This window comes from Lissotriton vulgaris, chromosome 1_1 (genome assembly GCF_964263255.1).
Source record: "Lissotriton vulgaris chromosome 1_1, aLisVul1.2, whole genome shotgun sequence".
NCBI lineage: Eukaryota > Metazoa > Chordata > Amphibia > Caudata > Salamandridae > Lissotriton > Lissotriton vulgaris.
Window position 1 is genome coordinate 1,023,577,654 of NC_141685.1, and position 21,829 is coordinate 1,023,599,482.

At 46.8% G+C, this 21,829-nt stretch overlaps 1 protein-coding gene across 2 annotated transcripts in view; it reads left to right on the forward strand.

Annotated features, from left to right (window-relative positions):
* Positions 1-21,829, forward strand: part of LOC147748443 (beta-1,3-galactosyltransferase 2-like) — a 408,475-nt gene that overhangs the window by 135,085 nt on the left and 251,561 nt on the right. The window contains exon 1 of one of the 2 annotated variants that reach the window (XM_086961647.1): positions 17,713-17,842. The exons of the other annotated variant lie outside the window; for it this stretch is intronic. The gene's annotated coding sequence lies outside the window, so the exon portion shown is untranslated. Of the gene's footprint in view, positions 1-17,712; positions 17,843-21,829 lie in introns of those variants that run through there. 2 annotated transcript variants of the gene reach the window in all.

Sequence of the window (21,829 nt, forward strand, 5' to 3'; positions counted from 1 at the left end):
AATATTTTTTCTAATGATGGTTCTAGTGATAATCTTTTTTCTGTTATCGCTATCTCACGTTCTAACACAACTGCAACCCTTGTGATGAAATTGTCCAGAGTTCCATGCTGCTTGGCACAGCTTTTTTCCCCTTTTCAACTTTATGCGCCATGATAGTTCGCCTCAAAGGATATCACTGTTTAAACTACCAGTGGAATATAATAACAGTAACAATCACAATATAATATTTCAGCCAGACAAAGTACACACTTAGGGGGTCATTAGGATGGAGGAAGCCACCGCCGGCCCGGAGGATGCGGAAAATCCTCTGCGGACCCACCAGGGCCCACCGCCACATTAGGATGGCTGGTGGGTCCTGGTTTAGGTCCGCAGCTTTTCCGCCACGGCTGGCTTACAACCGCGGCGGAAAAGCACTAAAATGGTGAAGGTGTCTCTTAGACACCGTCAGCCAGATTAGGATGTGCTTGGGAACATGCTTTTTCGCGGCGGCTTTTCCGCCGTGGAAAAGCATGTGTAACTGCACTGCAGGGGCCCGTTGCGGGCCCCCTAGGTGTAGTGGGGGTGCACATGGGGGGTACCTATGGTACCCCCCTGCATTTGCGTGCACAATGCAGCAGGCACCGCGCGGTGCCTGCCGCTTTGTGCACGCAAATGCTGTGCATGCATTTTTAACATTGCTGCGGGTGCAGCTTGAAGCTCCACCCGCAGCAATGTTAAAAATAGAGGATGTGACCGCCACCCTGGCGGTCACATCCTAATCTGCACAGAGGGAACGCCGCAGCCCATGCGGACGTTCCCTCATGCTCTGGGGTCGCGGACGGACTCAAGTCCGTCCGCGATCCTAATGACCCGCTTAGTGTGTGCCAGTTTAAGATGTTACTCCAGCGCTGCAACTAACATGTATAATGTATCGTTCTTACAAATGTCCATTACACTTAACTGTTTTTATGTCCCGGCTCACGTTGGTGGAGTTAGGGTGGTGGCCCAGCCCGGCTTCCTCTGGCCCAGGAAGGCCCCGCCCGGCTCGTCCCGCGACGCGGGGGAAGGAGCTCCAATAAGTACTAGGTGGTGGGAGGGGCTTCAGCACGACATTGGACCCAATACTTCCTGGGTCTTGTGGTCCTTGTTGCAATATTCACCAATGCCACTGGCTGTAAAATGACCGCAGTGTCTCCCACGAAGGAGTTGCGGTTACAGCTGCAGGCAATTCCTTACTTCTTCCTTGGAGCCGTTCCAACCCTCAAAAGCAGCCTCACTTGAACTAATATTATATCAAAGACAAACATAAAACATAATAAAAAATACTATAACGATATTCTGACATAACAATATTATGACAGTTGACATTTCAAACTTTGATATTTTTTCCAACACTAAAAATCTATATTTTTTACATTGATGTACATTACTTTGATATTTAATACTGTTGATATATGAAACTCGATATTAATGTATGTATATATTAAAATTTCGATATTATGTTCACTTACCAATTTAAAGCAGAGCAAAATTCCGCCCATTCGCGGGACGCCGCAGAATTTGGCAAAGTTTTTCAGTAACTCTGCGGAATTTCACGGAGTGAAACTCTGCAAGCTCCACCCAGGACTAAGTTAAACAGTTGTAGAGGTCGTACTGCCAGTGTGTGTATTGCAGCAAGGGAGACAGAAAAAGTGTTGGATGGGGATGTTATAACCCTAATATACCCAGACAGGTTATGACTGCCAGCGGGGTATGCTACATGGAGACGACTGTTACAGGTAGGCAGGGCCATGTTACACTCATATCTAGTTTGGGTACTCAATCAATAAATTTATAGAGTGCGCTGCTCACCCGTGAGGGTCTCAAGGCGCTGAGGGAGGGGGGGTGTCGCTACTGCTCGAAGAGCCAGGTCTTGAGGTGTTTTCTGAAGGTGAGATGGTCCTGGGTCAGTCGTAGGTGCACGGGGAGGGAGTTCCATGTTTTGGCTGCCAGGTAGGAGAAGGGTTTTCTTCTGGTGGTGGTTCTGCGAATTCATGGGACGGTGGCGAGGGCGAGGCTGGCGGAGCGGAGCTGGTGAGTGGGGTTGTAGAACAAGAGGCGGTTGTTGAGGTATTCAGGGCCCTTGTCGTGTAGCGATTTGTGTGCATAGGTAAGGAGCTTGAACGTGATCCTCTTGCAGACGCGGAGCCAGTGCAGGTTTTTCAGGTGGGCAGATATGTGGCTGTGGTGAGGGATGTCGAGGATGAGTCGTGCAGAGGCGTTCTGTATGCGTTGAAGTCATGTCTGAAGTCTGGCTGTGGTTCCTGCGAATAGGGCATTTCCGTAGTCCAGTCGGCTCATCACGAGGGCCTGGGTGACGGTTTTCCTGGTTTCGGTGGGGATCCATCGGAGGATTTTTCAGAGCATGCGCAGGGTGTTGAAGCAAGATGATGAGACAGCGTTGACTTGCTTGGTCATCGTGAGGGAGGAGTCCAGGATGAATCCAGGGTTGTGTGCGTGGTCCGTGGGTGTTGGCGCTGAGCCCAGAGCTATGGGCCACCAGGAGTCATCCCAGGCGGATGTGGATTGTCCGAGGATGAGGACCTCCGTTTTGTCTGAGTTCAGCTTCAGGCGACTGAGCTTCATCCATTCTGCGACGTCTTTCATTCCTTCATGGAGGTTGGTTTTGCAGTGTCTGGGTCTTTGGTGAGGGAGAGTATCAGTTGGGTGTCGTCGGCATAGGAGATGATGTTGATGTGTTTGCGTGCAATGGCGGCGAGGGGGCTCATGTAGATATTGAAGAGGGTAGGGCTGAGCGAGGAGCCTTGGGGTACTCCGCAGATGATCTCGGTGGCCGCTGATTGGAAGGGAGGGAGGCGGACTCTCTGGGTTCTGTCAGAGAGGAACCAGGTGATCCAGTCCAGGGCCTTTCCTTGGATCCCAGTGTTGCGGAGGTGGGTTGTTAGGGTGCGGTGGCATACGGTGTCAAAGGCTGCCGAGAGGTCTAGGAGGATGAGGGCGGTTGTTTCTCCTTTGTCCATCAGGGTCCCATAGTCGTCGGTGGCTGCGATGAGGGCGGTCTCGGTGCTGTAGTTGGCTCGAAATCCGGACTGGGATGGGTCGAGTGAGTTGTTTGCCTCGAGGAAAGCTGTCAGCTGTTTATTGACGGTCTTCTCGATGACTTTAGCCGGGAAGGGAAGGAGGGAGATGGGGCGGACATTCTTGAGGTCATTGGGGTCCGCTGTGGGTTTTTCAGAAGGGCGTTGATTTCTTCGTGCTTTCAGCACTCAGGGAAGGTGGCTGATGTGAAGGAGTTGTTTATGACGTTCCGGAGGTGGGGTGCGATGATGATGTTGGCTTTTTTGAAGTTATGATGGGGGCAAGGGTCAGAGGGGGAGCCAGAGTGGATGGTGTTTATGACGTGGGTGGTGTGTTCCGTGCTGATGGGGTCCAGGTGCTGAGGGTGGTGGTGGAGGTCGATACTTCGGTGGCTGGGGGCGGAGTCTGGGGTCTGAAGCTGTCGTGTATATCTGCGATCTTGCGGTGGAAGAACGTGGTGAGGGAGTTGCAGAGGTCGTGCGATGGGGTGATGTCGCTGTTGCAGGCACTGGGGTTGGAGAGCTCTTTGACGATGCTGAAGTGTTCTTTGCTGTTGTGGGAGTTGTTGTCTAGCCGCTCTTTGAACTATGCTCTTTTGGTGGTGCGGATCAGCTGGTGGTATTCGCGAGTGGTGTTCTTGAGAGCTGTCAGGTTTTCTATTGTCCGTTTGTGGTGCCAGGTTTTTTCGAGGGTTCGGCAGGATTTCTTTGAGTTTTTGAGGGTGTCTGTGTACCATGAGGTTTTCCTGTTGCCGGTCTTGCCTGGGGGGTCCTTCAGTGGGGCGTCCGCAGGGGGGGGCAAGGAGGGGCGCTTGCCCCCCCCTAGAGCAACCCTCCTTGCCCCCCCTGCGGACGCCCATGAAAACCATGACTTTAAGACGGGGTTCTCACTCCCTTTCCTCTCCTTTCTTTTATGTGCTTCCCTGTGAAATGGATCCAAAAAAGAGACGCTTTTGCTGGAAATGTTGCATTTTAATTCCAAAGTGCAGCATTGGGAATAAAATGCTAAAAATATGAAAAATAGATAAATAACTAAATAAAGTAAGGCAGAGTGGTAGCAAACTGGCAAAACTGATTTTATTCACACTGAAACACATTAGCGCCACTTTTACAGAGTTTGCCAGTGAAGCGCTATTTTGTTTCTTGTCTTTGTTTTCCCTAGACTTGGAACTAGTGCACCAATCCTGGAGGTACTGCAATGTGTGGATTGGAAAACAAAATGTGTGCTGCGGCTCTGCGTCCAGGGATGTGGTCTTTTTACCATACTGCTTACGTTTTGTAAGGATATAAGCAATGGCCACTGAAATGGGTCCATTCAGGGCCCTGTAGTCGTGTCCTTAACTTTTCCGGCAAAAGCACTCACTGGTTTTTGAATAGGGAGTGTAAAAGCATTAAGGTAACCATGTTGTTCCTGCTTACATTTCCTTTGCTAAATTTTGCATTCCCTATAAGTGTTTGCTTTTTCCAGGATGTTGTTACTTTTTTTTTGTAGGCCGCATATTGCTCTCGTCTAGTGCGTAATTTAAATTGAGCTGCATCCAGGTGTTTATAGCGGGTAACAATTGGGTTGTGGTTGAAGATAGTGGGAGTTTTTCTCAGTAGGGCAGTATGGTGTTCAGTGAGGGAGAGGAGGTGGCACTATGGTCAGAGCTGCTGAATTTGGAACTGGGAACCAGGTTCAGCCTTAATAACCAGTCCACCAGACCACTCTCCTGCGAGAGCACAATCACATGCTAGACCTTAGAAGGCTTCGCAACACCTTAGAAGTCCTGGTGTCTTTCGCACAAGCAGGTGGACACTAGCATGACAAGTGTAGGTTAACCTTCAAGGCTTGTCCACCATTATCCATACTCAAGTTCACCTCCAGTCTTGCGAGCAGGCCTATGAAGCAGCACACCCTAGAACAACAGTCACTGAGGTCACAGGACACTTGAGAAGGGCCAGCTCTAGGACGGTGCAACCAGTGTGACCGCACCGGGTACTGACTTTAGGTGGAGGCATCATGTTTGCAAGTATATTATGGTTTTAAAAACGCTTGCTAATTCCTTCCTGGTCTCCAGCACTTTTCGGCAACACTAAAAATGTCATGATGACTCTGGTGATCAATGTTCTTCCTAGAGAGAGATCAGAATTTTGTCTAGTGGAAGTTTTGACTCATGGAAAGGTAGCTCAGAGGGTTAATGTACCGGCTGCAAAGAACATGCGCCATGCAGATCACAAAGTGCACATAATGTAAATAGGTCAGTGGACTACTTCTTTTGTCAGAAAGATCCTTTTGTTACTTGCAGTTTATAAGGTAAAATCCTAACTTAGAACAGTGAGCTATTAACTGTCATCTAAGAGCTGCATACAAACTGCAAGGTATAAATTAGAGCATTATGCCCCCCCCCCAGTCTTTGATTATCCTAATGTCCCAAAAAGTGTTCTTTTGGACAGAAATCAATTCTAATTATTAAGGAGAACCCCCAACCATGGTATTACGTTTTAAATTCCGGGTATTGTGTTTCTCCAGACCAATCACTATAAAGCTATACCGGCTACTAGTATGGTTGTCATGTGACTCCTACACCTTGTAGTCCTTAGTCTTATGTAACATTTTCTATACAGTGATTTACACACATATTGATTGTCTCTGTAAATCAAATTAAATGCATCTGAGAGAGTGGTTATGGAGACTTGGGGGGCACAATTAAAGGGTGGTAGTGAGGGAATCCATGGCAAAGGTGGTCATTGGGGGCACTAACAAACATTAATGCACAGGACACCACCAGTGCTATGGCTGGCCCTGCCCTTGAGGCCAGTCTGCCTCACCGATAGGTACCTCCATTGGCCTTGTTTCAGCAGTAGTACTTGCAACTCACCAGGGATTGGCAATGCAGGATTTGCACGCACACCAAACTACATTCGCAAACTTCACAGTCTCCCTGCTTCTATCACATGCACATTTAACATGTGCTGCCTGCTGTGGGGCCACTGGAATTAATTATGTAGCAAAGGATGACAACATTATGCCATAGTGTTGACTAAATTATGCATTAAAAAAAAGGCTGCAGCGTAATGCAGTATATTCTCAGATATTTTATTATTTTGAAGGGTGTACACATGCTTACAGTCTCTGGAAAGATTTTGCCTTATTAGTACCAGTGTAACATACAAACGCAGCAGTGAGAAAGGTGACCAGTCAACCTTTACAATAGGCCAGCCACTCCGCAGCAACACACGTCACATTTTATATTAACTTTTGATATGTTTGACCTACAAACAATTTATTAGTTTAAATGGTCAGATCATGCAGCAGATCTTGCATTATGAGGCAAATATGGCAGAGCCATAATTTTAGAGAAAACATTTCCAAACTAGGATATTTTGCCATTCATGTTTGAACTGCTGTTGCGGGAAAAGGGAGAAGTGCTGATGACAGAAACTCCATGGCTCGGAGACAAGTGGCTTGTGTTTCCACATTTTATCGTATTGCGTACATTCTGTGATTATTAGAAGCATATCCCACTTTGTGAATATATTTTAATGTCAATAACTCATTATAACCTTAAATAATCATGTGTATACATTGGTTGATTAAACTGGGCAGTGAAATTCCAAACAAATACTAAAAATTGGGATGTCTGCGCATTCTGGCCACACCTTTGGCTCCACCCACAGATACAATCCTTGGGTTATTCCCGCCCTCTGATTCTCTGCCCACAGTTCCCCTACGTTTTTTCCCCACTTCGACCACTGTGTAAGACTCAGCATCCCTTGACCTGTAATGTGCCGCCGCTGCGGGCACCTCATGTGCCACACATTTACGTTGCTGGGCTTCTGCATAAGGGAGCTGGCCATTATTGTATCCCTAAACGTGCGCACGTTGTCAGTTTGACATTGACTACACGTAGAGGGACTCTAAGTTTCTTTTAAAAAATATAGCTAACATTTGGACCTATACATTTTATTTTGTATAAATTAATTGAATGTGTGTAAAATTTAGCAATGCCCAGGGAATTCTAGTAAAGGGAGCACCTATTGGCGAATCACTAGTGTGTGGTATTGCTGCATTATTTATTACTAACTTTGACGTTGTGCTTTAACTTTGGATAAACGTTATCATGAATTCTAACACCAAGAAGCCAATATTGGTGAATATGTGTGCTACAAATAATCCCTAACATACACTGTGCATACAGTATATTTAGTCTGGTGCTTTAATCATAGGCTGTTTTAAAGTATTCTGATAAAAATCGAATCGTGCTGAAGACAGCCTTGATTAGTGTTGGATCGAGGACCCGGAAGTCTGCACACCTAGCAGACAGAGATAAAGCACCTTGTCAGAAAGTTTAGCGTTTTCCCTACAGGTGGTGTTTGTTGGCGGATTGCCGTCATTATCCCGCATTTTTTATCCCGCGGACTTTCAGGCCGCATACCATTATCGCGCAAGGTCATTGACCTCGCATACCATCATCCCGCATTTTTTCAAAACGCATGTGCATTTATCATGCATGCCTTTACAACGAATTACGTTTTAAAGGCATGCATGGTAAATGCATTTGCGTTGTGAAAACCACGATGACGAGAGAGGTAAGGGGATTTGGGTTAATTTTTTAGGGGTGGGGGTCGTGCTGGGGTAGTGATTGTGTAGTATAGTGTTGTGTTAGTGTAGTGTAGAGTTGTGGTGGTTGTTTAGTGTAGGGTCGTGCTGGGGGAAGTGATATAGGGGTTAGGGTAGTGTTGTCGTGTTTGTGTAGTGTAGGGTCATGCTGGGGGTGTTGTTTTAGGGTTTAGGGTAGTGTTGTAGTGTTTGTGTAGTGTAGGGTCATGCTGGGGGTAGTGTTTTAGGTTTAGGGTAGTGTTGTAGTGTTTGTGTAGTGTAGGGTTATGCTGGGGGTAGTGATTTAGGGTTAAGGGTAGGTTTGTAGTGTTTGTGTAGTGTAGGGTCATGCTGGGGGTAGTGTTTTAGGGTTTTGGGTAGTGTTGTAGTGTAGGGTCATGCTGGGGGAAGTGTTATAGGGTTTAGGATAGTGTTGTAGTGTAGGGTCATGCAGGGGTAGTGTTTTAGGGTTTAGGGTAGTGTTTGTGTAGTGTAGGGTCATGCTGGGGTGTAGTGTTTTAGGGTTTAGGGTAGTGTTGTAGTGTTTGTGTAGTGTAGTGTCATGCTGGGGCTAGTGTTTTAGGGTTTAGGGTAGTGTTGTAGTTTTTGCGTAGTGTAGGGTCATGTAGGGGTAGTTTTTTAGAGTTTAGGGTAGTGTTGTAGTGTTTGTGTAGTGTAGGGTCATGTTGGGGTGTAGTGGTTTAGGGTAGTGTTGTAGTGTTTGTGTAGTGTAGGGTCATGCTGGGGTGTAGCGGTTTAGGGTAGTATTGTAGTGTTTGTGTAGGGTCATGCTGGGGGTAGTGTATTAAGGTAGTGTTGTAGTGTTTGTGTAGGGAAGTAAAGTGCTTTATGGTAGTGTTGGGGGGTCGTGCTGGGTAGTGTAAATGTAGTGTAAATGTAGGAAAAGGACTGTGTGTCAAGGGTGGGTGGTGCAGGGGTACTACATTAGAGTGTAGTGTTGGGTAGGGTAGGGTAGGGTAGGGTACTTTTACTTACCTTTACAACTTTTACAACGAGTATACCTTTAACATACATGCCTTTTCGTTGTAAAGGCATGCGTGGTAAAGGCATATTCGTTTTAAAAGTTTTCGTTCTCTTAAATTGCGACCTAATAGTACTTGCGGTATGATATTTGCGGTATGATGGTATGCGGGATGTTTGTCTGCGGTCTCACGTCATATATTCGTTTGTTGGCCTGTGGCAGGGTCAGTCACATGTCCTGGATTCCTGGCATTTAATTGAGTCTATTCTAGTTCTGCCCCCAGTGTTTCTTGTGCCCCACCTGACACACATCATGTCGAAGGATGGTGATGACGTTAACATTTTGCCCCTGGAAAAATTTCTGCGGACGCCCATGGCGAGGTCGTTGGTGCAGTTGGTGATCCACTGTGCGAGGTTGTGGGCTGCGTAGTTGGTGTCAGCGGGTGATCTTGTAACCGTCCGGGATGGCTATGGCGATGTCGGGGGCCGAGGACGCGTTTATCCAAGTCTCTGTGAGGAAGGCGATGTCTGGTGCTGTTGTGTCGAGGAGGTCCCAGAGTTCGACGGCGTGCTTGTGGACAGAGCGTGTGTTGAGGAGGATGCACTTGAGGTGGTTGTTGTTGATGTTAAGTCCGGTGGGTGGTCTGCAGGTTCGGAGGCAAGTGAATTTGCAGGCTTGACAGGTTAAAGGTCCCTGGGTTTGCTTCAGGGACGCTCTGTAGCAGGTGGGTTGTCGATCGGTGTTGAGTGCGTTGAGGGCGGAGGAGTCGTATCTCAGTCGAGTTCCCTGGCTCTGGCTGAGGCCAGGGGTTCTGGCGCTGGGCGCGGTCCAGGCGCGGACGGGTGCAGACAGGTTTGCCTTTGGCGCGCCTTCGGCGTGCCAGCAGCGCGGCCGCTGCATGGCCTCCATATGAAGGGCTGTGGGAGAGAGGAGCAGCTGGGAGGCGGGAGCGGGGCGGCGAATGGGATCAGCGGGGGTCGGGCCGCTGGGACGCAGCGGCGGGAGAGGAGGCACAGAGGGACACGGGGAGAGGACACGGAGGCAATACAGGGGGGAGGGGGCACAGAAGGCAAAAAGGGAGTACAAGTACACCAAAAACAAAATGCAGCGAGGCAACAAGGGGGCACATAAGGCAAAGGGGGTATAAGATGCAGCAAAGCAAAAATCAACAGGCAACAGGTGAACGAGAGACAAGAGCAGGGGCAGGGGGACTCACGAAGCGGCAATCAGCAGCAGGAGCAAGGCGATCTCACAGGCGGGGGCAGCGACACAGGAGGACCGTGTGGCGGCTGGGGGGCGACCTGCCTGAAGACAGGGTCAGAGGTACTAAATCCAGATATTGTGAGCTACACAGAGGCAAGCTCCAGTTACAGTCAGGAGAGGTCATTTAATATTCAGACAGACTACAGAACTAGGCAGAACGAGTTACACAGAGATAGGGTTCTTTTTTAGTATTCCAGCTTATATACTCTGTTTCAAACAGTCTGTTACATCCAGGACAGCTGTATTACACAGAGGTTGGGATCTCTAACAAGCAGGTAGCCAGAGTCATGTTACAGAAAAGCAGGGTGTGTTATACAGAAACCGGGATCTGTGACAGGCAGTTGGGTCATCTATGTCCAGGCAGGGTATTAATGCCTGGCAGGACATTTTGCAAAGAGGCAGTGTGTGAAACATAGAGTCATGGCTCATTTACAAGAAGGCATGGTCTGTTATTCCCAGCATTACAGCCAGATATCAATAAAGTTCGCACCCAGGGTTGAACACAAGAAGAAATCGACAGGTATGAATGGCAGCTTAACTTACAATGCAAGTGAAGGAAATAATGGAAGAAAGACAAATTAAACAGATCCTACAAAACAGCCATCAGAAAAAGTGGAATGTGAAATATGTGTAATTTGCTTTCATGTAATGTCATAACATTTCTGAGGACACATTTCAGGCTAATAAAATAGCTAAAAACAAATCGAGCCATGAGCAACAGCAAATCGGTTCTGATCATTTGCACAACTCTTGCGCTATAATTATGCTGCAAACAGTGGAACAATTACGTGATGTGGTAAAATGGTGTAATTTCAAGACTTTTGGATAACAAATGTGACGCGAAATAACAAACAATTTGATTTTAGACTAGGTAGAGCTACAGAGTCAACCTGAATAACCATATGGGATGACCTAAACCTCACAGTCATCAAGAAAGGAGTGGCTGCACTGTATCTCCTGGACCTATCAGTGCCATTTGATACTCTCCACCCCTACTGAAAAGACATAATCATCTCAAAATATGTCAAATCACTCAGAAATGAATTACCTCATACCTCAAAGAAAAACAAAGCCTGGTGCACCTACCACTAGAGGTGGGCGAGCCAAGAAGTTAATACGGAGAGCCCAAACCAGAGCAGAGACAGGGTCCTGGCTGGGCTCAAAGTGCCCACGCATGAGCCACGCCCTTGGGATAAAATCATGCAACAAACTTAATATAAAGGCGGTGTGGCTTGGCGCCGATGGCGGAGGAAGCTTAGATCCAAGCTCCGGCAGGCAAACCCCATCTAGTGCCATCCTGAAGCTCGTGGGGGCCCAGAGGAGAACAAAGGCCCCCCTGGCTCCCGACACAAGGGACAAATGAACTGCCTGCTACCCGGCTCTAAGTTATGCAGACAAAGCGAGTTGTGAGGCTCTCATCGACGAGATTACGAGACAAGAGGAAAATAGCACCTGGGGTGCCGAGCTGAGACCAGCCGAGAACCTTGTGGTACGAGCAGCCCATAGAGCCCACCGATGAGCCCCCGCAGGGGGAGGGTGCGGGACACACTATGGGGAAACCTACCAAACAACAAGATTAGGATCAGCAAGAGCTGCTGGGAGAGGAGTCAGGGGGCACATCCACGAGGACAACTGGCCGAAATACGGCGAAAGAGACGCCGGAAGACCCATCATTATCGGACATCCTCCGGGCCATAGAAACATCAAGGACAGCGGTGGAGAGCAAAGTTGATACCCTCAGAGAAGAATTGGGCTTACTGAGAGCAGACCACCAAAAACTTGCAGACCGGGTCTCATCAACAGAGGGAGAAGTGCGAGAACTGAAACCCCAGAATAATACAGCAAACCAAAGGCTCTTCGAAATGGAGAAAAGAGTACAAGTGCTGGAACTCAGAGTGGAGAACGCCAAAAACAGAGCACAGCGTCCTAATCTTCGCATAGTAGGTGGCCTACTTAGAACAATGGATCAGCACCGAAGTGGCAGAAGAGGGGGCTATCCCAATATTTTTTGCTGCAGTGAGCACACAGGGTCCCTGCAAGATCACCTCCACCGGGACGACCGCCGAAGACGGTAGTAGCACGCTTACTATTCTACCAGGACAAGGATCATATACTGAGACAGGCCCGGCAGAAAGGCCAGCTTAAGGTGACGAACAGCATTGTCAGGATCTTCCTGAACTTTTCCCGTGAGGTCCAAAGACAGAGGGTGTCATATGTAGCTGCCAAACGAAAGCTGAGACAACTGAAAATCCAATACTCAATGGTGTTCCCGGCCAAGCTAAGACTGTTGATAGCAGGCGGGACCAAGTTCTTCACTATGCCACAGGAGATGTGAGAATGGATCGATCAGCACGGCCTGCAGGGCATGTGGGTCAGTAACAAGTGTAAGGCGTGCCCTGTTTGTGCTTATCATTTGGAGAATGAAATTCATGTCCTCTTCTTCTGCCCATGGCATCAGGGTGCACGTAAGCACTGGCTAATTCCAATCTGCAGAAACCTAGGTTTCCCCCAGTGCTTACACACAACTAGAGTGTTAAAATATGACACGCACCCCCTATCATTTTTGCTGTTTTGCGCTTCTTGAATGCAATGTGGCACAGACGTAGGAAATCGATCTTAGCAGCTAGTGTATAGCACGTTCTCCCTTTTAAATGAATGTGAGGTTCGATAATGAATTTCTAGTTTAATCCTGTTTTATTGCTCTATGAAGTATTGTCATTTTATCCAATTGTATGCTAATTGTATTTTAAATGTAGTCTATATTTATTTATTATTTTAACATCTGTATTGTATGCATTTCTATGAACTTTTATGGTCCTTTGAGGCCGAAATAAAGTTATCGAACGATAACAGTTTCACTCAGTCAATCGGGCATGCTTTGTTTCCACAGAGTTTACACAGAAATAGATAGACGGGCGTTTCAATAAAAAGGGTTTATTGCCATTCTTATTTCTTGTGCAAGAGATATGAACTGCTACAATCGTAAGACAGAATGCGAAATATAATCGGTACAGTGATAGCAGGTTGATTAGATAATAATGCAATAGCATGGTTTGTAGCTATGACATATAGTCATAAAAATACATACCTAATAACACAGGCTAAAATGTGAATACTCATCAGATGCTTCTAGTTAGTTCTACCCCAGTGTACCTAACCTAAGTGTAGTAAGAGGTAAGAAATAGGTGCTGTTTCTAAAGTATAGCTAGCTATAGTTTAGTTTTGCCTGAGTTGCCAAGAGTCCCCCTAGGTTCTAGTCAGCTCCATACCTTAGAATGATGGAGGTTGGAATCTCTTTCTGGGTCTCGATCTCTAACACCCCGCAAGAGGAGTCAGAAACACTGGAGCTGGATTCTCTGCGGGGAGGATGACAACATCTGGTCAGTGCGTCAGGAGGGGACTTGACTTCCTTCCGAACTTGCCGTGGCAAGCCGCGTCGTGCAAGTAGGCAGCCGAACCGTGGTTTGCCATGGCAAGCGAAGGTATATTTATACCTCGAAGGTGTTTAGGAATGCCAGTATTAACGTAAAAGTCAGGCAGAAGAACGTCATGAATGAACTCCTAAGGAATAGATGTTCATGCATAATAAATGAGTTCTTGGTTAAATCAATAATCCAAGCCAGGGGAAGTCCTAAAGGCTTAAGAGTCTGGTTTTCCAAGCACTCTTTGTGACGTTGATGGACGGATATAGGTGGCCATGCCTGTATTTGGTTAGCATGGATAATGCCTAAATAAGGGTAGGATTTCTATGCCTAAATATGGGCAATGCGAATTGTGGCTGTATAAGGGCATGAATCGGGAAACCTATATACGGTATCTAAATCGACACAGAACAGGGTGATCGGAAGAGACACATTAAGACCACTAGAGGGGATAAGGAATCATTGGGCAGAGGACATAGGATGCTCCATGGGGGACAAGGACTGGGAAAATATACTGCAAAGCACTCCAAGGGTATCTCAGAACACACGATTCAAGCTCATAAGTTTCTACACGTTACATCAAGAATACATCACCCCGGAACAAATAAACTGGTACTTCCACAGGGATGACGGAGAGTGCCCTAGAAGTAGAGAAGTAGAAGCAAATTTTATCCACATGATGTGGAACTGCCGGGCATTGGTCCATTACTGGCAGGAGGTCACAAGGGAGACGGCCCAAATCGCTGAAAAAATAGTACCCTGTACACCGACACACTGTCTGCTCAATATGTTTTTCCACACGGCCAAGACCAAAGTTACAGCCAGATTCCAAGACCTGGCTTTCATATTAGACAAACAGGAAATCACCGGCAGGTGGAAGGCATGGATGGCCCTAGCATCACTAGGTGGAGGCGGGAGCTGGAACGATGGGCGGGTTGTGAGAGCAGGGCCCTGATGAGTAACGCGAGATGCGGCATAGGCAGAATAGAGAGGGCCCAAGCATGGGAGATACTTGTGGAGGAGATGAAGCACACTGGCCAAGAGTCTGGCAACTCCTCCCCAGTGGCAGGATCCAGACAGAGGAGCCCCCAGAGACAGAACCCTGTGCCTGACCCAGGGCTGGGACCCGAGGAAAATGCCCACAGAATTAGAAAAGAGGACTAGATCAAGTACGTCTAGGAGGTGCAGATATGAATATTACACAGCCCGCTACTGATTATTAAAGTAAAAGCGATCCATAATAGAAGGCAAGACTTGGGACAGCCTGCAGTGCGAGGGAGGCGGGAGATTTGGGGAGGGGGAGTTTGAACGAGCTAAAACTGCTTGGAGATGCCAAGACAGTAACTGGGTTATTAAGAAAAACAGAACGTAACTCAACAACAGTCAGTCATGTAGCATGAGATATGTAATCTTAATTAAAGACAGCATGAGAATGTGTATGACACCATAACCCAATAAAAAAAAAATTAAAACATGATATGGAATATGACATTGTCTTTAAAATTAAAAGTTATTTCTCTAATATGCATAAGCGTTCCAAAAGCGGTTCACCTTAATATATAAGATTGTTTTTGCACAGCGCACACCATGAACTCATGTATTAGAAGATGCCCTCAAATATGATAACAAAGAAGAAGGAGGCTCTGCAAACTAAAGTAATTGACAAGAATTAAACATTTTAGTCAAGCAGGAAAGCCAGGATTAGTCCCAGGTTTTCTGGTTTCACATTATGCAGTTCACCCACTAGATGGCTACTGCCTCTTTCTCTCCTTTTCAACACCAAAGGTTTTTGCTTTGGTTTTCAATTCTATGTGCCTGATGGTAGAACACGGGTGGCAGGCAGAACCCACACGAAAGCTCTGTTCATTTTGAACTTGAGGGCCCAAGAGTACATCAAGTTGAGTCGGAGCCAGTCCTCTGGCTTGCACCTTGCTCGAGCCTTAAGTGGCTCGCCCATCTCTCCCTACCACCTGTCACATCAGTCTTGTGTATCCAATATTTTTGCGTCCCTCAAGAGTACACCTGAGCAAAATGTTGATTACAGTGGGGTAATCTGAGTAATTTCATAATACTCTTGTGATGTTAAATTACTAAAATCACACGATTACACTGGTTCAGGGAATTTAGAGTAATCTGGGGCAAAAAACAGGCACAGGAACAGATCAAGCAGCTGCTGCTGTTCCTGCTCTATCGAATTTAGCACTATTTTATTAGAGTAAAATGTGATCCTCTGGGTAATGTTAGACACGAAGGTGCATTTTGTGCTGAGAAAATAGCTCTAAAGGCAGGGTTATGCTGCTCGCATAATTCTGTGTATTTTTGCTGTAATTTCATGTAATTACACTACAACAAATTATGCAAGTTATGCCCACAATCTCTTCTCTCAGTCAACATTTACCTAATCCCCTTACCAGACCTAATTAGATTGTTCAACCTAATTTGCTACAATTTAGTAGTTTATACACAAATTATTCCAAAAATGAATGGCCACAAATAATTCTAAAAATGAATGGCCACAAATAATTCTAAAAATGAATGGCCGCAAATAATTCTAAAAATGAATGGCCACAAATAATTCTAAAAATGAATGGCCACAAAAGGCTAAAAAGACATCTAAGGATTTAGAGATAATGAATGCCTCCATGCTTTAAATGCATGGATGAAGAATAACCACCTAATTTCTACACCTCATAGACAGAGATTATGACATGTGGACAATGGGACACACATCAGTATGCTGACATATGGCCTAAGGAACTCAGGGACCTTCCAACTACATCAAGACAAGTAAGAAACCTAAAGGTAACCACAGATTCAGACCTATTCTTGATAACACATGTCAACCAGGATGAGAGGGGGGGTGGCGTAACAGCCAGAGCTGCTGACCTTTGAGCTGGGGAACGAGGTTCGAGTCTCAGCGTTGGAGCAACATTCTATGATTCCGGAAAAATCACGTAATCTCGTTGTGCCTATCAAAAACGAATGTGGTCTTGTGTAATGTAACTGGTGCTCATGTGAAGTGCTCCAACAGCTTCGGGTTGAATTCACGCTATATAAAACGGAAGAAAAAAAATACAAGGTCACAAGGAAAATCAGTGGTGTAACAATGGCTCCAGCAGTGCGGGCCCCCTCAGTACAGTAGCCTGCCGTGACAGCTCCTGATTGAGTCCAGAGGGGGGTCCCTCCATGTAGTTTGCATGGGGGCCCTGAAGTTTTATTATGCTATTGACTGGGAGAAATCTTCCAAAACCTTGGATAACAACAGAAGCTACAATCCAGCCTTACACTTACAATCTCCAAACTCAACTATGCCACCAGCCTATATTTTTGCTCCTCCAGTTTCATCATATGCAAAATGTAATTAACCCATAATGTTACTTCAAGACTGTTTCTCCATCTCCACCCCTGAGAGCGCATCACACCATCTTCCAAGCACTTCACTGGATACCTGTAGCAAGGTGAGCAATGTTAAGGTACTTTGCATCATCCACACAGCCTCACAACGAAAAGAAACACTATGCATTCAAATTAAATTCAAACAATGCAAACAAACTGGGGCACTGCGGTGGGGCTTTGCATAATGGATCGTCAAAAAAACCATTGGAGGCATCGCTTTCTCAGTACAATCCGACAAACCCTGGGACACACTCCCTAAGAAGAGCGCAAGAGCATTTACAGTTCAGAACTGAGGTGAAATCACAGCTATTTCCGAGATAACCACACCAGCCCATAGCCCTGAGATAGGACCCAAAACAAAAATCACCACAAATACAATATACGGTCTAAAGATGGGACAGCCCCACCATCACACAACTTCCAATGTCTGGTGATTTCTCTGATATTACCACAAACATTGCTTGCAGCAAGCACAACTCCATGCAGTGTTTCATGCCTTGCAAGAGGTTTATACAGCGTGCCTCTGCAGGTACAAAACTGCCATGATTTGCAAATGTGGACCGTTTGATTGGCTTAAAGGGGCCGCGTTTAATTTGGTGCCAGGGCTCATTTTTGGTCCCATTTCCACTCTACAGGTAGGCTGGGTCTTTAATGCCCAGGCAGGGCCTTACAGTCAAGCAGGGTGTATTACAAAGACGCAGGGTGTGCTAGACAGACACAGTGCTCTTGTAGAAGCAGGCAGTGTCTGTGGCACCCAGGCAGGGTGTGATACACACAGGCATAGCTCTATTGCAAACATGGAAGGTCTGCTACATCCCGGCGAGGCTTGTTACACCCACGCGTGGTGTTATATACGCATGCAGGGCGTGCAACACTCAGGTAGCACTCTGTGACGGACAGGCACAGTCCTGCTATTCCCTGGTAAGGTGTGTCCCTGGCAGGTGCCATTGAACAATTATGTGCCTGCAAATAGACTGGTCAGAGATAAGAGGGGAAAAAAAGAGGCTTGTCGGAGTCATTACCTTCTGAGAAGGGCAGGAAGGAAGGAGGGACCTGCGCGGAGCTCCCTCTTGGAGCACACCGAGGCCCTCTCCCTGGGCCGCCGCCAACCAACGACCTCACGCCGCCCTTGAGGTGCCAGGTAGGAAAGGCAGACGACGCCTCGCCTAATAATATCAATGATAACTTGTTTTGTAGCTAACTGTTCATGTTCGAGTCCGGCGGGTTGATAGCGCTTTGGCTAACACTGTGGGTCCGGCGGGCAAACCTGTGCTTTTGGCCGCGGGACGAGACGCACGTGCCGCGTGGCTCGTGTTCGGAGGTATTTAGCTCCAGGTGACAATTAAAATGCGCGAAAGGGAAATACGCGAATTTCGCACAGCCCCTAATATTAGTTATTCTGTGATGGGTGTACTATTAGTCTGGCTCTAAACAAGTGTTCGCGGCGCTTGCCATGCTCTGACTGTAACAGAACAAAAAAAATCGCCCCTTTTCAATAATTTTAAATGCCTCTTGGATCCTTTGTCTTGTTCGTTAAACCACTTTCATATTAAATGTAACAGTAGAACCCCGATCCCTGCCAGTTTCAAGGATCTTGACAACCTGCTCTGATTTCCTTTATAGAACAAATATATTACTCTACAAAACTTTGCGTACAAACAGCTCATATTACCTTAAATAGCACGGACGCCAGTCTAAATTCAATAGAAACGCAGCTGTGTTGCTGATTGTTTGCTCCATGATTCCCACTGCTTCGGATGGCATTTTCTTGCACATGGAAAAATTGAGTTATTTGCACTTTGGGCTTGGCGCTCTAACGCACACCTGAGGAGCTGAACTATGAATGACATTTGGCCTGGTAGGTAGTTGAAGCTTTGGCTCAAGCCGGTACATTTTAAGAGCATGACAATGCTGGCTACAGGACGTGCAAGAAGAAAAATGTGTCTTAAAATGTTATCATCAATAAAAAAAAATGCAACCTAATAGCATCAATAAAAATCACCAAAATAATAGCATCAATAAAAAATATAAAGTACTAATGGCATCAATACAAAAAAACAAAAAAATAGAATCAGTAAAATAACAAACAAAGTTTTGTGCTGTTGGAATTGTAAAAAAACAAGCCCACAACCGCAACACTTGAACTTCCCAGTGGTTTGTCTTTGTGTGTTAATATTCTATTTCTTCTCTTTCGATGTGCCTTCACGAAATGTATCACCCACTTTGGCTATGTCCACCACATTCGGTTCTTCATTCTCCTTTACCCATCCTGAGGTAGGTTCTCTACTCTCAATGATGGAAATACTTCTATTTCTATTTCTATGTGGAATTTGTTAAGCGCGCGGACACCCAGGGGTTTCATGGCGCTGGAGGAAACAGATGAGAGATGGAAAATGCGGGGTCAGAAGATGTAGGGTTCTAGCCGTACGCTTGTTTAAATAGCCAGGTCTTCAATGCACGTCTGAACTCAATCAGCTTGGAGCAGCTCCGGATAGACAAGGGCAGAGAGTTCCAGGTCTTTGGGGCGAGGTATGCGAAACTGGATCCGCCGAGTCGTTTCTTTTTAAATGTCGGCGCCTTAAGAAGGGATAGGTGGGCAGACCGAAGCTCCCGGGGCGGGATATGTTTGATAATGAGTTGGTTGATGAACCTAGGGCTTTTTCCGTGAAGAGCCTTGAAGATTATGCAGCCTGTCTTAAAGGTGATCCGATGGGTGATGGGGAGCCAGTGGAGGGAGGCTAGCAGAGGTTTGGCTGACTTCCTACGGTTGCTCTTGAAGATTAATCTGGCTGCTTGATTTTGCACAATCTGCAGGCATTTAGAGATGGTGAGGGGAAGGCCAAGGTAGGTTGAGTTAGAGAAATCTAGCCGCGAAAGGACTAGTGCGAGTACTGCCTGGATGAGAGCAGAGTGAGACAGCAAATGAGAAATTTTTAAAATTTTTCTCAGTTGAAAGAAACAGGAGGAGATCACTGTTCCGACCTGGGTTTTCAGAGAGAGATCGGCGCTGAGAGTGACCCCAAGGCTTTTAGCTGACTGGGAAGGGGATGGGGGTGTGCCCATGGAAGGTGGCCAAAAGTGGGGCCCCCAGCTGAGTGCGCTGTCACAGTGGAGTACTAACTCAGTCTTACCTGGGTTTAGCTTAAGGTGGTTCCGATCCATCCAGCTCTGGATATGCAGCATGGTCTTTTGGAATTCCTCGACGGAATCCAGGGAGTTGAGGGGGAATATCAGCTGCAAATCGTCAGCGTAGTTAAAAATGATTACTTTTCTGTTTTTCAAGGAGTGCAGAAGGGGTTTAAGATAGAGATTAAAAAGTAGGGGAGACAATGAGGAGCCCTGTGGGACACCGCAGGTGGATGGGAGAGTGGGGGCTGTGAAGTTCTCCAGCTTTACCGCCTGAGATCTGTCCGTCAGGAAGGATTTAACCCAAGAGAGAGCCGTGCCACTGAGGCCGGCTTGTTCGACACGGTGTAATAGAATAGTGTGGTCCACCGTGTCGAACGCGGCAGATAGGTCGAGTAGTACGAGGGCCTGATGGATTCCGTTATCGGCATTGGTCCTTAGGGTGTTCTGCACGGCAAGGATCACCGCCTCGGTGGAGTGTGCCTGGCGGAATCCCGCTTGGTTGGGTTCGAAATAGTCTGATATTTCGATAAAGTTGGATAAGTAGCTGGTTACATAGGCTTCCAGTAGTTTTGCGCAGTAGGGGAGAAGGGAGATGGGGCGATAGTTAGAGAGGTTGGAGGGATCGGCGCCTGGTTTTTTTATGAGAGGGACCAGGGTGGCGTTTTTAAAGGAATCGGGTACTATTCCTTGTGATAGGGAGGTGTTCAGGATGGGGAGTATGCTCTGAGGGAGTATGGTGTAGACCTCTTTCAGAATGTGCGGGGGGCAGGGATCGTTGGGTGAGCCCGATTTTACTCGGTTCATTAATTCCAGTAGTTTGGGAGGGTCAATGAGGGGGATGTCTTGTAGGGTATTGGGATTTCTGCAGATGTCCGACTCATCTGCAGGGTGATTGGTTTGAATGCTGTTTTTTATGTTGTCGATCTTCTCCTTGAAGAAGTTGTTGAGTTGGTTACACAGCATTTGAGATGCGGGTTGGGAGGGGGCAGTTCTAGTGTCATTGCAAAGGTCGTTGACGACTCTGAAGATTTCCCGTGATTTGTTTTTGGCATTGGAAATTTTATCTGAAAAGAAGGTAGATTTAGCCAATAAGATAGAGTCCTTGTAATTTTTGCGGGCTGTCTTATAAAGTGCTCTGTCTGTGGCTAGGTAGCTGTGTCTCCACTTCCGTTCGAGTTGGCGGAGTTCTAGTTTCTGCTCTTTTAATTCAGCAGAAAACCATTTGTGGGCGTCCATGCGGCGGGCGCGAGAGAACTTGGTCAGGCGGGCATGTTCATTACATGCGGAGAGGAGCCACTCGGAGTGCGTTTTGTCCGTCAGATTGATATCTGGTAGCTGGGTGGGGATGGAGTTGGACAGAGAGGAGAGAAAATCTTGGAGGTTTAAAGATCTCCATTTCCTGACTGATCTTCCAGGGGGCGCATGGTTTTTTTGATGACCCTGAGTGGTAATAGAAAATTGTAGTAAGTGGTGGTCGGACCAAATGCATGGTGAGGCCGTGGGACAGGAGGTAAAGATGTTGTGAGACCAAATGTGGTCTAGGGTATGTCCCTTTTCATGGGTGGGGGTCGCAACATGTTGGTGGAAGTTTAAGTTGGAGAGGAGTTCAAAGAGTTCTGTGGCGTGAGGTCCAGCATCAGCGTTGTTATACCAGTAATTGAAATCTCCTATGACCATAACTTTGTCGTGGTCGACGACTAGACCAGCTATTTGCTCAGACAAGGAGGCAGGGAAGGAAGGCATAGATGTGGGAGAGCGGTATAGCAGTACTAGCACCATGGTGCCTGTCTCGGTGTCAGATTTGATGACTAGGTTATCCGAGTCTGGTAGGTCTAGAGGGGGTAAGGAGGAAAATGTGTGGTCTTTATGAATAATAGCGGCCACACCTCCCCCAATTTTACCTGCTTTTCTATTTGACTTGACTACTTATTTAATTCCACGTGGGGGTCTTCTCCGGCAAGGAAGCAAGGTACCCTTTTCCATAATTTAAGGGATTGAA